Below are 16,803 nucleotides of genomic sequence, written 5' to 3'. Positions count from 1 at the left end.
TGAAATAATTAACATGGAGACATTCTGTAAATTGCCCAGTGCATTGTTTTAATTATTTAATTTTTGAATTATGATTATTGTTCATGATCTCTAGTTATTTTTTTCCTCCCTGTTAACACGCCTTTGCTAATTTAGTACTCCTTCCCTCCTAAGAGTGTAGGTAGGGGAAATCAGTCTCTGATGATTCGTTTTTACCACTTTTTTTTTTGTTGTTGTTGTTATACATTGGAGAGCAAGGCGATGAAAACATTTTAAGGAAACGAGAGGGTGGACTTATTTATAAGTCTTAATTTGTGTTTTAAGGTATGACAAGGAGATATTATTGAAGTGGTCTCTAGAACTGAGACCACTGGGAAGAGGAAAGGACGCTCCCTCCCTGCCCAGAGTTGGTCTGTTTTAGGGTCATCACAATTGACCTGGCATATCCTGGGATGCAACGGGAAGTACCGAGGCTGCAGGTGCTAATATATACACCAGCCCCACCCCTCCCCAAGCCTGTCACCTTTGCCCTAGGTACTCAAGCTGGTACAAACGCCACTGATTGTTTAGTTTCAGTCTCCTTATATACTGATTTATTGCTATACGTCTCAGATTTCCCAGGCTTCTGTGTCCCTTCTTTGAAAAACACAGTTTCTTATGGTTGAGCTGAGGTGAGTGGATGAATGAACATATCTGTCTAGGTAGAGTCTAGACAACTGCCATCACTCTTTAAATTACACAGGGATCTTTTTTTCTCCAAAAGAACAAAACACCAAAACTGAAATTTACTCAGGTAAAGATATAGTGTGTCCAAAATGTCCAAATATAGTTTTTCCCCTTTGACATTTCACATGTCAGAGTAAGGCTTAAATAGAAATCTTCTTTGAGAGATAATACATTGACTTACATCCTCATGAAGACAGGTATAAATGTTTACTGTCTGACCCTTCCCGCAAGCAAATTACTGTCACTGAGAGGTGGAGAGAGCCACAGACACCTGGGTGGTCATGGGGTAGAGATGGGAAAAGGGCCAAGAAAAGGCTGTAACGTCAGTAGGTTTTGCTGACTCAGCAATCGTGTTTGGTGCCGTTTTAAAATTTTCCCAAATAGACTTTTAAAAAAATCAGATGTTTTGACTGATCTGCATGTTGAGAACCAGAATTCTTGCCATGTGTCTGGATCCCTCAATTCCAGTGGACCCAGTTTAGGAGTTCAGCTTCAGTAGCCCTGACACCAGGGTTGGAACACTTGCTTCCTTTGCCAAATGATCCCATCTAGGTGTTCAGTTAATGAAATCATTTGTCAGCAGCGCCTTATCTGGACTGTTAACATATCTGCATTCAAATTCACTTCTTAAGTGCTAAACTTTCTTTCATTCCCATTCCTTAATAAGGCAACATATGAAAGTGTTTCTTTGTTCAGAACTCTCCCTACATTAGACTTCTGGTCATCAAAGGTGATGTAAAAAATCCAGAATGAAATTGCCATTCCGTTTTCTTTCTAGTTCCCTTTTAAAACAGAGATTGTATTGTGAATTTCATTCAAATGTAAATTTCGATGTTGATACTTGGGCTGTAATTATATAGGGGTAAGTCTAGATACTGCCATAGAAAAAACACTAAACATATGACTCTCCTTTTTCTTCTAAGTGTGTATGTCCGCCATATTTTCCTCTGATTTCTGCCCAAGGATGCCTTCTCCACTCTTTTCCAGACACCAAAACACAAGGAGAATATCCAGATCCAACACTGTCTCAGAGGACATACATCAGGTTCCTCGTCATGGCATTGTGCTGGGGTGGTCCAAGCCACAGGTATTCCTAAAATGGGAGTCAAATGGAAAAAAGCACGTACCCCAGCACTGCAGGCTGTAGGGGATCCAATTCCTGGAGTATGGCTGGTGTCACTCTTGTAAGGGTTGCCAGAGAGAAAAGACTGTTTATGGAGTTTGCGCGTTGACTTCCTCCTTCCTGGCATAATAATATAGTCCTCTCTCCAAGGTCGCTCTCAGTGGAGCGCGTTTCTCTGAATAACCATGAATTGGATTTATGGCTTCCTAGTAAAAACAGTACAGGTTGTAATTTCTACCTCCTTCCTTTGTCAACAGGCAGCTCTCTTACTTCCACTATAAAGGTTCCCCTGACTACACCAACAATGCCTCTGACATGCGAGGAGCTGCATTGCAAATGCTGTTCATAAATGCATAGCTAGGCTTGGTCAAAACCAGGAGCTTTGTTATTCATTTGGCATTTCCTGACTGTCCCAACTGTAAGATGAAGCTGGGCTAATGTTTTGTTCCCCTACACTGTAAGATCTTTAGGTATAATAATAAGGGACTGAGTCATGGGAGCATTTGGTAGATTATTTGAGGAAAGATTCTTCTTATTTGCAGAACACACATCGTTTTAACTTACTCAAACAAGAGGTCTTGGTTTGAAAGGTGGGGTATTGTATCGGTGAACATTGTCCCGTCAAGGCACATGGAGCAAGAGAAGATGGGTGAGAATGGAGGGAAAAGATCAGAAACACTGCGGATTCTCAGCAACAGGGAGACTTGCGAGAAATAAGGGTGGAGGTTTAGTGAGAAAAATGTGACTCTCGCACAGGGAAGGAGGTGGTTACTCCTTCTGGTGTCACCAACACACGTAGAGCATTAAACGTTTTTTTTATCCCCTGGCTTAAGAATGATCCTCTTGCTAAGTTTACTGGTTTCTTCCTTTCCAAGACAACTTCCTTTTCCCAGAATCTTAACTGAGATGATAAACAATCAAAGGAAATTATGAGCAGATGCTTGATGATATACAAGTGCCATTGCATGATATACAAGTGCCATCCAGTAGGAAATAACTCACTGGGATCCAGGAAATGGAGAGGAGTTAAAAAACAACATTTGGCAGTTAGCGATAACTGTCTTCAGACCCTGTTTTAAGGTCTTCTGAACTGTTTGTTCTGTGCCAGCCTGTGTTAAACTCATGAGATGCAAGGATAAATAAGTAGGGCCTTTCCTATTGAGGAATCACTCACCATTGGCTCATTAATTGTTGATGAAGGAAGCCCATAGAGCTTTTTTTCCTCTCCTTGAATGACCCCCGCCCCTTGCTGGCTCCCAACATGTGACTCTCATCTGTGACTATTTTTTGCTCCTTGAGACTGTTTTATATTGTCAGAGAAAGGGTGATCTCATCCCTGGCTGGTGGATATGTGAACCGCTACAGCCTTTTTTGAAAGCTATCTGGAAACATCTATTAAAATAAAAAATACATATTACTTTTTGACCCAGCAGTCCCACTGCTGGGAATCCATTTTATAAAAACAAAGCCAGTGTACATGTACATATGAACAAGAGGTGGCAACAAGATCCAGGAGCAAAGTGATTGCCACCAAAAGTGGGATGGCTGAGTAAATCATGGTAGATGTGTACATGGAATATTATTTTGAAGCCATTGAATAGAACAAATTACAGCTCTACCACCTGGCTTGGAAGGCTTTCCATGACCTCACTTTTGTAAAGTAGACAGGGAATCTCTATGTGCACGTGTGTAAAGATATTTAAGTGAACAGGGAGAACGTATGGAGGGATATGCCCTGGGTTGTTAATATGGGTCACTTGTAGATGGGTGGCATAGGTGAAACAAAGAGAGGATGAAACAAGAGAAAAAGGAAAAGATACATATATATGTGTATATATATATGTGTGTGTGTGTATATATATATATATATATATATATATATATATATATATATATTTGGCTGTGCTGTGCGGCTTGCAGGAGTTCCCTGACCAGGGAATGAACCCAGGCCCTCAAAAGCACAGAGTACAAACCAGTTGACTGCCAGGGAATTCCTGGAAAAGATATTTTTAAAAGACTGCACTGGGGACTTCCCTGGTGGCAAAGTGGTTAAGAATCCCTGCCAGTGCAGGGAACACAGGTTCGAGCCCTGGTCCAGGAAGATCAACTGTGCAACTAAGCCCGTGCACCACAACTACTGAGCCTGCGCTCTAGAGCCCGCGAGCCACAACTACTGAGCCCACGTGCCACAACTACTGAAGCCTGCATGCCTACAGCCCACGCTCCGCAACAAAAGAAACCACTGCAACAAGAAGCCCGTGCACCGCAACGAAGAGTAGCCCCTGCTCGCCGCAACTGGAGAAAGCCCGCACGCAGCAACAAAGACCCAACGCAGCCAAAAATAAATAAATTAAAAAAAAAAAAAAAAAGACTGCACTGAAAATGATATGATCCAACACAATGCCAGCTAGGAAAAAGTCCTGCCATATCCCCAACCACCCAAAAAACCAAACACCACCCCCCCACCAAAAAACCCCTTGACTCTCATAGAGCCTTTACAACCAAGTACCAATTTATAGGAAATATAGAGAATAGGGGAAACAAGTCAAACTATATCCTGGGGCGGGGGGGTATAATCAAGAAACCAATGAGGGAATCTTAAGGACAAACAACTTGATTTATTCAGTAAAAATGAATCACACACAAAATAATAGAGAGGGAATCTACTGATTAAAAGAGACTTAAAAGATATAACCAATTGCAGTATGCAGACCTTATCTGGATCCTGAGGGAACATACTTTAAAACAACAATAAATCTATTTATGGCAATTTTTATGGGACAACTGGAATTTAAATTAACTGGGATAGTTGATTACATTAAGTAATTTTTGTTAATTTTTCAGATATTATGATGGTATTAGAGTTATCAGTAAAGGAGCCCTTAACATTTAGGTTAATTACTGAAATATTAGTGGATGAAATAATATGATGTCTGGGAATTGTTTCAAAATACTATGGAAGTGGGAAGAATGAATGAGGGTGTGGCTGGGCTGGTGATGTGTATGTGGGACTTCAGGATACTAATTTGTCTACTTTTATGTATGTTTGAAATATTCCATTATAAAAAGTTTAAAATATGATATAACCACACTTTGTTATTTATATAAAATTTTTTGCAAAATTTTTAAAGAAATTACATAAATTAAAAAGAAAGACTGACTTTGAGACATTTAACATATCTTTTTTATCAATGTTCTCCTGAATTAAAGTTCAAAACTGAATTAAAGCATTGCAGAAGAGGGGGCCATACTAGATTAGCTTCCAGTCTCATAACCTGTGCCTGAGATGAATATCTTGTTAAGAACAGACTGCTTACCTAATGGAAGGTATAGTTTTGCTGTAGGTTTTTTACACTCTAAATATGCTTTCAATTTGTCTCTGTTCTTTTGCCATAATGATGTCTAAAAAGTAAGATGCCTCATTGTTATTTTATAAAATGCATCAAATGCTTTCCCTATGGTTATGGAGTTGAGCTTGTATTTGCAAGACAACAGCACCCAATGTCAATTCACGTGTTTTGGATATTAGTCAGGGAAACCAATCTGGCCCATGTATTTCTTTTTATTTTTTTAATTTCTAAAAATTTTTATTTATTTATTTATTTATTGGCTGTGTTGGGTCTTTGTTGCTGAGCGTGGGCTTTCTCTAGTTGTAGAGTGCGGGCTACTCTTCGTTGCGGTGCGCAGGCTTCTCATTGTGGTGGCTTCGCTTGTTGTGGAGCACGGGCTCTAGAGTGCAGGCTCAGTAGTTGTGGCTCACGGGCTTAGTTGCTCCGCGGCATGTGGGATCTTCCCAGACCAGGGCTTGAACCCGTGTCCCCTGCATTGGCAGGCGGATTCTTAACCACTGCACCACCAGGGAAGCCCTGGCCCATGTATTTCTTGTGCAAAATACTTTGCCAGGTGTTATGGGAAATATAAATAATATGGAACACAAACTTGGCCATCAACAAAGTTGCAGTGTCTGGAACAATCGTTGCTTTTAAACATAAATACCTTTATCAACTACATGCACTGGATTAATTTAGTTTGCAAGATTCATTGACACTATTATATTGACTGAAATTTGTGAAATGTTGTTAGCCTTTCTGCTTTTCTGAATATAGGGTTCTTGTCCTGCTCAAATACAAAGAAGTAAACTTGGCATTTTGATGGTTGCTTATTTTAAAATGTGAATTATTAGTTGGAAAGCAAACTGCTGATAAACTAGTTTGAGTTCCAAACATCCCATGCTGGGAATGGCAAGGTTGTTAATGAAACCTGCCAGAAATAAAGGACATATTGTCATTATAACACCCTGTTGAAGTTGGTTGGCTGTTGGCACAAAAACTGGTCCATAGTGAAGTAGATCTTGCCTAATAAAAGTTAACTTCCCAGCTATCAGTGGCCCTCCGATGCGATGTCAAACATTTGCTAAGTAAATGTCCCACCTGAACTTTGTGCCTTATGTTTAGAATGTATAAGGAATGTCTAGCATGTCCTGACTGGCAGCTTCTCAATGCAGGGGGCCTGATTTCTCCAGGGCCTCTCTGAATGGGGAGCCTTTCCTTTGCTGAACTGGGGCTGTAGAACTTGGGTTTTGGCTCCTTTCCATCTGTATGAAGTCTTGTTTAACATTTAAACAAAATCCCAATGAGTCCAAGAAAAGCTATTTTTACTATTCTTTTTAGTTAGTTTTGTTATTAAGTAAAAGTAATTCAGTCTCATCAGAGGAAAATGAGGAAAAAAAAACAGAAAAATTATTTCGTATTTAGCAAATCACAGTAATACAAACAAACGTTGGTTGGCCAAACACTACACTACAAGCATTATCATATTTAATCCTCACAACAACCCTATCAGTTGTTAAACTATAAACTAATTTAAAGTTGAGGAAAACGGAGACTCAGAGAGATTAAATAATTGATCAGATTAACTTACCTAGTTGCTCAGACCCAGATCTGTCATTTCAGAGTCCATATCATTATACTCTCAATCACTATTAAAATTTAGAGTACATTCATTTAGTCTTTTTTTCTATGATATCTGTTTCTATGTCTCCATATGGTATTTATTTACTTTTTTTTTTTTTTTTTACAAAAACAGTGTTACATGTATTGTAGGCTGCTTTCTTAAAAATTTACCATAAACTTATTTGGAATACTTTCTGATATCAATAAATATTCTTTTGTCAGTAATTTAAAAAAATAGTTGTATTGCATCATATAGGTTTACTTGGCTAATCTTTTATAATTGGGCATTTAGATTGCTTCTAATTTTTCATTATCATGAATAATGCTTTGAAAGACATCTTTAAATGAATTTTTTTTCATATCTGATTGTTTGCTTAGAGTAAATTCCTAAAATTTGTACCATTTCAGCACGTTTATATGGTTGATTTTGTGATGGATTGTTTCGGTAGAGGATAGCCTCCCTCCTTCCAGGCCCTTGTGTGTAGTCCCTGCACATATTGACTCTGGGTTTGCCACGTGACTTGTTTTGGACAATGGGGCATTTGCAGAAGAGTTGCAAGGACAGGCTTAAAGAAGAGCACACTGGAGCCTGCCCTCTTGTAGTCCTGCCATCATACAAAGTTTGGGCTGGGTTGCTGGAGTCCTGTGGCACAGCCCTCTGCCAGCACCAAACCACCAAACGTGAGTGAAGCCATCTCAGACCATCAGTCCGACAGTCGCCAGATGACTGCAGTCATGGGCATGACCCTCAACAAGACCCCCAGCTGAGCCCACCGCAATTCTTAACCCCTAGAATTGTCAGCAAATACAATGGTTGCTGTTTTAAGCCACTAAGTTTTGAGGTGGTGTGTTATACAGCAAAAGCTAACTGATACGAGCTTGTATAGCAGATAGTTACTCTTATGCATGATTATTATAGGGTCATCTGTGATCCAAGATGGAACATGACATTGAGAGGGCTTGATAACTGATGACATCTGCCAGTGGGTCGTTTATTATTCTTTTCTAATTTAATATATAAGTTTTAGGTCAGGTCATTTAATATGGAATTAAAAATATACAAAATATTTCTCAATTTCCTTGGCAGTTAAAACCTCCACTTGTTCTTATGCTTGACTATTAAAAAAGCGAATTACTTGTGATTCCCTGGGAAAGATAATGTTCTACATTTGCAAAGAGTTGAAAAGTTATTTAATTATTGCTATCAAGTCTTCAACTGAACAGCACCAATAATTTTTTTAAATGATTATCAATCATGGAAAGCGATCCCACTCAATGACAGCCTTAAAGGTTAACCCCCTTTTCTTTTTTGGTCTGGAAGTTTTGGGGACTTTTTTCTTTATCCTTGTAATTTGAAAAATTTTGCCAGAAACCAACCAGATACGGTTCTGTTCTTATTGACCTTTGATTTTTATATTTAGAAGTTTTTCAATGCTGGAAGTTAATTTATTTCAATGACTATTGCTTCCGTTTTATTAGCTTTGTTTCTTCCTCAAGAAGCCTTACACTTTTTATGTTGTCTCTATTTTCTATAATTTATAATCTCTATTTCATCATTTATTTATTTATATTGAAGTATAATGGACCTACAACCCTATGTTAGTTCCAGGTGTACAACATAGTGATTCAATATTTCTATACATTACAGAATGATCACCACAGCATTTTCATACTTTTGCCTTCTTCCTCTATAGTCTGGTAGAATTCTCACATTTACATAGTATGTCACTAATTCCCTTTCTTATAGTGTTGGCTTTTTGTTTATTGTTTGGCAATGAAGATTTTAATTCTGGTAATGTATTTTCAGTTTCCTGTTCTCCTTCTTTATCAGGTCTTTTCATGTCATTATTTTCTCTCCTCTTATCTTTTACTCTATATCACTTAGTCTATGTCTTCCTGCTTTCTATTCAGATTGCCAAAGAGTTTTCTAAATTTTTTGTGTGTGGATTCTGTAGTAAGTCACTTTCAGGTCTGTGTACCTGTATTAGTTTGCTAGGGCTGCCATGACAAATACTACAGACTGGGTAAATTAAATAACAGAAATTTATTTTCTCACCATGCTGGTGGCTGAAGTCCAAGATCAAGGTGTTAACAGGTTTGGTTTCTTCTGAGGCCTCTTTCCTTGGCTTGCAGATGGCCACCTTCTCACTGTGTCCTCATATGGCCTTTCCTCTGTGCTTGTTCATCTCTGTTGTCTCTTTGTGTGTCCAAATTTCCTCTTTTTATCAGTCAAATTGGATTAGGACCCACCCTAACAACCTCATTTTAACATAATCACCTCTTTAAAGGCCTTGTCTCCAAATACAGTAACATTCTGAGATACTGGAGATGAGAACTTAAACATATGAATTTGCAGGGACACAATTCAGCCTGTAAGAGTACCTCAGTTGTAAAGATGACGTTCTCTTTTCATAACTGAGCATTGTGCGAGTAAGCATCATGTTTTGTTTGTTTCATTTCTTTCTGCTTTCTGTCATCATTGGATCAGTAGAAGTTGTAAGTCTGGAAATGATGTTTGCCAATTAGTTAAAGCATATAAATTTATCTTGGAAGCACTTTTTGTTCACTTGGATGATGTTTTATTTTTGTTGTTTCTAAACTGTGGTAAAATGCACATAACATGAAATTTATTATTTAAAAATTTAAAGTGTATGATTGAGACAATAAGTACATTCACAATGTTGTGCAACTATTACCACTATCTAGTTCCAGAAAAAATTTTCATCATCTCAAACAGAAAACCTGTACCCATTAAATAGTCACTCCCTACTCCCCTGTCTCCAGTCCCTGGCAACCAATAATCTACTTTCTTTCTCTATGGATTTGCCATTTTGGAGATTTCATATAAATGGAATCATACAATATGTGGCCTTTTGTCTAGCTTCTTTCACTCAGCATAATGGTTCATCCATCTTGTAGCATGTATCAGTACTTCACTCCTTTTTGTAGCCAAATAATGTTCCATTGTATGGTTATAACACATTTTGTTTAACTATTCATCTGTTGATGAACATTTGGGTTGCTTTTGGCTATTATAAATAGAGCTACTATGAACATCCTTGTACAATTTTTTTTGAATGTCTATTGTTTTTTTAAAAATATATATACCTAGGAGTAGAATTGCTGAGTCATATGGTAATTCTATGTTTAACTTTTGAGGAAGCACTGAACTGTTTTCTACAATGGCTGCACCATTTTACATTTCCAGTAGCAATGTATGAGGGTTCTAATTTCTCCACACCCCTGTCAGAACTTTTTATTACCTGTCCTTTTAATTTTAGCCAGCCTGGTGGGTGTAAAGTGGTATCTCATTGTGATTTTGATTTGCATTTCCCTAATGACTAAAGACGTTGAGTATCTTTTCATGTACTACCTGGCCATTTGTGTTTCTTCTTTGGAGAACTGTCTATTCAAGTCCTTGCCTGGTTTTTAATTGGGTTGTTTATCTTTTTGTTGTTGAGTTACAAGTGTTCTTTACATATTCTAGATACTAGATCCATATCAGATATATGATTTGAAAACATTTTCTCCCATTTTGTGGATTGTCATCTCACTCTCTTGATAGTGTCATTTGATGCAAAAAAGTTTTTAATTTTGATGAAGTCTAATTTTTCTGTTTTTTCTTCTGTGGCTTATGCTTTGGGTATCATATTTAAGAAACCACAGCAAAACTGAGGTCGTGAAGATTTGCTTATATATGTTCTTCCAAGTTTTATAATTTTTGCTCTTATATTTAGGTCTTTGATCTATTTTGAGTTAATTTTAGTGTTTGGTGTGAGGTAGGAGTCCAATTTTATTCTTTTGCGTGTGGATGTCCAGTTGTTCCTGTGCCCTTTGTTGAAAGAAAACTATTCTTTCTAAACAGAAAACGCTGAAAATCAAACACTCTTCTTTCTAGAATCTGTTGTTGGTCCTTGCTCTGGGTTGTAGTTGTTTGTTTAGTGACTTTTCTAAGCTGTTTTTGTAAAGAATGTATTCTTTGTTGGATCTCTGAAGTCTCCATTTCTTTAGCTTAGTAGTCAGCTAGTTGTTTGATAGTGACTTCTTTAAATGACTGGAACCAAGGAAAAAAGAAAAGAAAAAAAGAAAAGAAATGAAAAGAAAATTGCCTCCAGGTCTTTGCAGATTGGCTCTGTGTTGGGCCAATCCTCAGTGCTTAGCCAGGCCATTTACAACTCTGAATTAGCCTTCACTTCCTATTTATGATGAGCCTAAAGATCAGCTAAAAGTGGGGAAATCCCTGGCGGTCCAGTGGTTAGGACTCTGTGCTTCCACTGTAGGGGGCACGGGTTTGATCCCTGGTTGGGGAACTAAGATCCCGCATGCTGCGATGAGCCCCTGCCCCCGGCAAAAAAGTGAAAGCTTACAGTCTTTTCTAAGTCTTTTCTGAGCATTCATGATGCCCTGGGCATGTGCATGGCTTTCTAGAGTCCCTGGTATACTCAGGAGTTTTTCAAAGCCTTCATTCCCCAGAATCTCACTCCCCAGCTTTTTCTTCCTTTTGTCATGTCTATTGTTTGCTTCAACTGCTGATTTTTATCCTAGGTGGCAGCAGCTTGTTCATTTGGCTGTCAATATTTTCGAGGAATGTCCTCCACCCTGAGGGCATTCCAAGATAGGTGAAACAAGGCAGGCTCCTTGTGTTGTGCTTCAAGGAACCCATAGACATGTCAAAACAAACGTGATTCCTTGGGAACAAGGTTTTCTCTACTCCCTCCAGTACCAGGTACTCGTACTTGGAACTCAAACTGCCATCTTGAAGACCACCATGTGGGGAGAAGGGCGGGGCAAGGCTAAGTTAAAATGCCACAGAGTTCTCTGACTATATTTTAGTGGCCTTCTTCTGGTTAAATGTTTACTTGGTTGCTGTAAAGCTTTGTCTGTCTTCCAGAGTTCCAATAAGGTTGATCCTTACAGTTTTTGCCAGATAATTTGATGTTTCCGGGGAGGGACAAGCCCCTTGTGGTCGCTATTCTGCCATCTTCATTGGTGTTACCAATCCACTTGGTTGACGCTTGAACCCCTTTTGTATATCTCCAGTTGGAAAACAGACTCAGTGCTCTGTGTCGACCTAGATGGGTGGGATGGGGCAGGGGTTGGGGGGGCGGTGGGAGGGAGGTCCAAGAGGGAGGGGATATAGGTATACATATAGCTGATTCACTTCATTGTACAGCAGAAACTAACACAACATTGTAAAGCAATTCTACTCCAATAAAAATATTAAATTAAAAAAATAAAATAAAATGCTGCAGAGACATAGAAAACAAACTTATGGTTACTGAAGTGGAAAGGTAGGGGGGAGGGATAAATTAGGAGTATGGGATTAATAGATACACACTACTATAAATAACATAGGTAAACAACAAGGATTTACTGTATAGCATATGGAACTATATTCAATATCTTTTTAATAACCTGTAATGAAAAAGAATCTGAGAAAGAATATATATATATGCATAACTGAATCACTTTGCTGTATACTTGAAAACAACACAATATTGCAAATCAACTACACTTTAATTAAAAAAAACACAGCAGAATGAGATATTATTTCTATTACATCTTAAATTTAATTAAAATGTAATTAAAATTAAAGTTTTAATGATAATATTCAGTGTTGCTAGAACTGTGATCAGTGTTTTTTCCTAAGGAAAAAAATGCATTTCTAGAACCTTGAAAATGCTTGAGTCCTGTGCCTCAGTAATTCCCCTTTTAGTAATTATCCTAAGGGTATAATCAAATTTGCAGTCAAACATTTATCAAATATTTACCTACTTGTCATCATTCATACGTCTTAAAAGTACATTCATACTTTTTAAAAAAGTGCGATAATCTATGTTGAGCATGGTGGTTAAACGGATTGTGTTAAATCTATATCAGAGACTATAATGCAGTTTTTATAAACCTTGTTTTTGACGAATATGTAATAACATAGGAAACTGTTACAGTGCTGTGGAAAAGGATGATATAAAATTAAATACGGTGTATATTTATAAAGTCTATTTTTAAATGCATATCAACTTTAAGTGCACAGAAAAAGCCTGGAATAATAAGCAGACAAATGTTAACAGTGAAAAAAGAAACTTTTGCAGTCTAACATACTTTCTTCTTTGATGATTATAGAGGGTAATGGCAGGATTTTTTTTTTTCTGGCTCAATTTCTGATTCTCTGATATGCTGAAAAGATGCTTGATTATCTGAAAAACTTAGTTTACAGAATCCACTACTACAGACCCTTCTGGTTTTTAATCAACATTTCTAGAAGCCAGTTTTTTTTTGTTTTTGTTTTTTTTAGTTAATTAATTTATTTATTTATGTCTCTGTTGGGTCTTCGTTTCTGTGCGAGGGCTTTCTCCAGTTGTGGCAAGCGGGGACCACTCTTCATCGCGGTGCGCGGGCTTCTCACTATTGCGGCCTCTCTTGTTGCGGAGCACAGGCTCCAGACGCGCAGGCTCAGTAATTGTGGCTCACGGGCCCAGTTGCTCCGCGGCATGTGGGATCTTCCCAGACCAGGGCTCGAACCCGTGTGCCCTGCATTGGCAGGCAGATTCTCAACCACTGCGCCACCAGGGAAGCCCTTGAAGTCAGTTTTTAATCTCCTTTGGCCCAACCTTAAATGATGGAGTCCTTCAGGGATGATTTGTAAAAATTTTTTTCATTCTATACTCTCCAAGGGGATTTTATATTCTTCCAAACCCATAAGTACTGCAGGTACTCCAAAGACTCCAAAATTAACATCTCCTGTCCATGGTTACTTGCTGAATTCCAGACCCAACTGCTACTCACAGTTGTCCTTAATATCTCACAATATCTCAAAATAAACATATTAAAAACTGAACACTTAGTTCTTACTCTTGCAATTATTTTTCTCCTCAGTTCTTCCCCATCTTACTAAATGACAGTTCTATCCATCTATTCATTTATTCTAGAAATTTTGGAGTCATCCTTGACTCTCCACTCCTCTTGGCCCCCCAATCCTATTAATTTTGATAATTAATAAGTAATAATTAACCCTATATATATTTCTTGAAAGTGGCCAGTTCTTGACAACTCCACTATTAGCATAAGATAAGCTGCCATATCATATTTTGCCTGTATTACTACATAGCCTTCTACCTGTTTCTCTGCTTCCATGCTTGCCCCCTTCAACTCACCCTGCAATGAGTGAATGTTTAAAAATGAAAATCAGACCCCATTACTCTTCTGCTGAATCGTAACTCGTGAATGTGGCTTTCAAGGTCCTGCGTGATCAGCCTTCCACCCACCTGTCCAGCCACAGGCCATGCCACTCTCTCCCTTTCTCATCACTCTCCAGCCACAGTGGGGTCCTTTTAGTTATCCAAATCTACAGGCTGTCTCCTGACGTAGGGCTTTTGTATGAACTATTTCCCCCTAACTGTTGTCCTCTTCTTTCTACTCTTTTCCTAGCCGATCCCTTCACCCTCTCTTTCTTAGGCCAGCCTCCTCCAAATCCTCAATCTAAGTTAAACCCCTCTTCTCAACTCTCCCATAGCCTCTTGAACATTTCCTTAATAGACTTTATGACCTTTATCATCATTTCTATGCTTGTGTGATTATTTATTATTGGTTCTCCTTTGGATTATAAACTTCATGAGACCACGCCTGTTTTGCTCATCATCTCTCTCCATAACGCCTATCGGGATGCTAAGCTAATAGTCATTGATAAATGAATATTTGTTGAATGAATAAATGAAAGATTGAGTGGATTAGGGATCAGAAGCAGTCCTATTGTGATTTTTCCCAAGGGGTAACAGCGTTAAGTATTTCTTGGGCACTTGTCCACGTTACAGCAATGGGAGTAAACCCCTACTTTCCCTTTCCCCTCATATGTGTCAGGAATATGATGTACTTTGTTCAAAGACTGCTCTGGGTTGGAGGAACTGGATGCCAAGATGAGCCAAGGGCAAGAGAGGAATCTTCTTTACGCTCAAGATTAACTAGGAATTACCATGAAGGAGAGAAGCTAAACCCATTAGATTAAAAAAAAGGTTTTTATTTTTTATTGAGATATTTACAATTGAAGTTGATTTACAATGTTGTGTTAATTTCAGGTATGCAGCAAAGTGATTTATATATATAAAAATATTCTTTTACAGATTCTTTTCCCTTATAGGTTATTACAAAATTTTGACTATAGTTCCCTGTGCTATACAGTAGGTCCTTGTTGGTTATTTATTTTATATATAGTGTGTATATGTTAATCCCAAACTCCTAATTTATCCCTTGTCCCACCTTTCCCCTTTTAAACCCATTAGATTGTTTAAAAAGTTCAAAAAGCCATAGGTTTATAAAGAGGGATTTATCAGAAATGTTATGATGATGTGAGTAAAATAAAAATGCGAGCAAAGGTCATTGGAGTTATGACAAAATCTAACAGCTGTGTCAAAAAACACAGCTGCAGCCCTTGCAAGGGGAAATTGAAAAATGCAAATCCAGCAGGAGTGTAAAGAAAAGAGGAAGTGGTTTCTCAGTGTTGGGAGTTATAAATAGTTCAGGGGCTTACAGATTTGAAGGTGATAATTGAGAAGCAACATTGGAAATTATGAGGAAAGATGTATAAACTTAAGTATTGCTGTGAATTTTAGCCTTATTATAAAAGCTAAATATGAATGTTTTGAAACTTAGGATATCATAGGAGATATTAGACTCGATAAATGAGGTTTCATGCATGAAAAAGGTGTAGGTTTTTTTTTTTTTTTTAATTTATTTATGGCTGTGTTGGGTCTTCGTTTCTGTGCGAGGGCTTTCTCTAGTTGTGGCAAGCGGGGGCCACTCTTCACCGCGGTGCGCGGGCCTCTCTTGTTGCGGAGCACAGGCTCCAGACGCGCAGGCTCAGTAGTTGTGGCTCACGGGCCCAGTTGCTCCGCAGCATGTGGGATCTTCCCAGACCAGGGCTTGAACCCGTGTCCCCTGCATTAGCAGGCAGACTCTCAACCACTGCGCCACCAGGGAAGCCCGGTGTAGGTATTTTTTATCATACATTGTCTTATTTTATTCAGATACCAGTCTGATCACACATGGTCCAAGAACACTCAAATAATAAACCAAATATAATCAGATGTTAAAGACTGGTCCTGAAACATTATACCAGGTTTGCCTATGATCTCACTGATATAAAGCCACAACTATGCCTCACTGGCCACCAAACTCTTCAGCACAGCTTCCTTAACTGTGAGCTCCTTACAGCACCCAGTTTGAGCGCTACTGATTATTTTTTCAGGCTCTAAGTAGTTGCAGAAATCTTAGCACAGGTTGGAGAAACCAGCTCAATCTCAAAGTCATGCCAAGATGTGGCTAATCTAGACTTGAGTAAGTCACAGCAGCATTTATTTGCACTGGGGCCTTCTCAGTGAGGTTACGGACAAATTGTCACCTTGAATGGTTGACTGTATCAGGTATAGGTATTTTACAAGGCTGATAAGAAGAAAGGGATCCAGGAAGTAGAAGTATGGAGAAGAGCAGAGCTTAATGTTTTACCAGTGGATTTGAGCTGGCAGTGACACATCAGGAATCAGGCTGAAGGAAGAGAGGGAAGTCAGTAATCACTTAGGTGGGGGAGTCACTCAGAGAGGCCATGAGAAGTTGTTGGAATGAAGATTTGAGATGAATCATTGCAGAGTCACTTAGTTGGGTTGTCACTTCCTTTTTTTTTTCTTACTTATTTTCTTGTGCCATTTTCTGAATTCTCTATGATGAAATCTTCAGAATGTATAAAATTGTGTACCTGTGTCCCTCCTTGAAAAGTAATAATGCAATTTAATTTCTGGAGCTATCTAGGAATGTAAAGAGTTTCTGTTAGCATGTACCTAGCTGCCTATGAAAGAATATCCTGGTAATGGTGGCTTAAATAATAAGAGCAGTGATTTCACAGTACATGAAATCTGGAGGTATTTGGTTTCAGGGTTCGTTCAGTGGTTCAATTATATCATCAGGACCCAGACTCTATCTCTCCACCCTGCTGTCCTCAGCATGTGGCTCTTCATTTTTTAGTATGTCAGTCAC

General features: G+C 38.5%; 1 pseudogene; it reads right to left on the bottom strand.

The window, feature by feature from the left end:
- Nucleotides 1-15,833: 15,833 nt before the first annotated feature.
- LOC133091526 (ATP synthase subunit g, mitochondrial-like) lies at nucleotides 15,834-16,167 on the bottom strand (annotated as a pseudogene).
- Nucleotides 16,168-16,803: the final 636 nt, after the last annotated feature.

Source organism: Eubalaena glacialis, chromosome 1 (assembly GCF_028564815.1).
Source record: "Eubalaena glacialis isolate mEubGla1 chromosome 1, mEubGla1.1.hap2.+ XY, whole genome shotgun sequence".
In the NCBI taxonomy this organism is placed as follows: Eukaryota; Metazoa; Chordata; class Mammalia; order Artiodactyla; family Balaenidae; genus Eubalaena; species Eubalaena glacialis.
The sequence above is the reverse complement of the archived record's forward strand: the minus strand, read 5'-3'. Positions and strand labels throughout refer to the sequence as shown.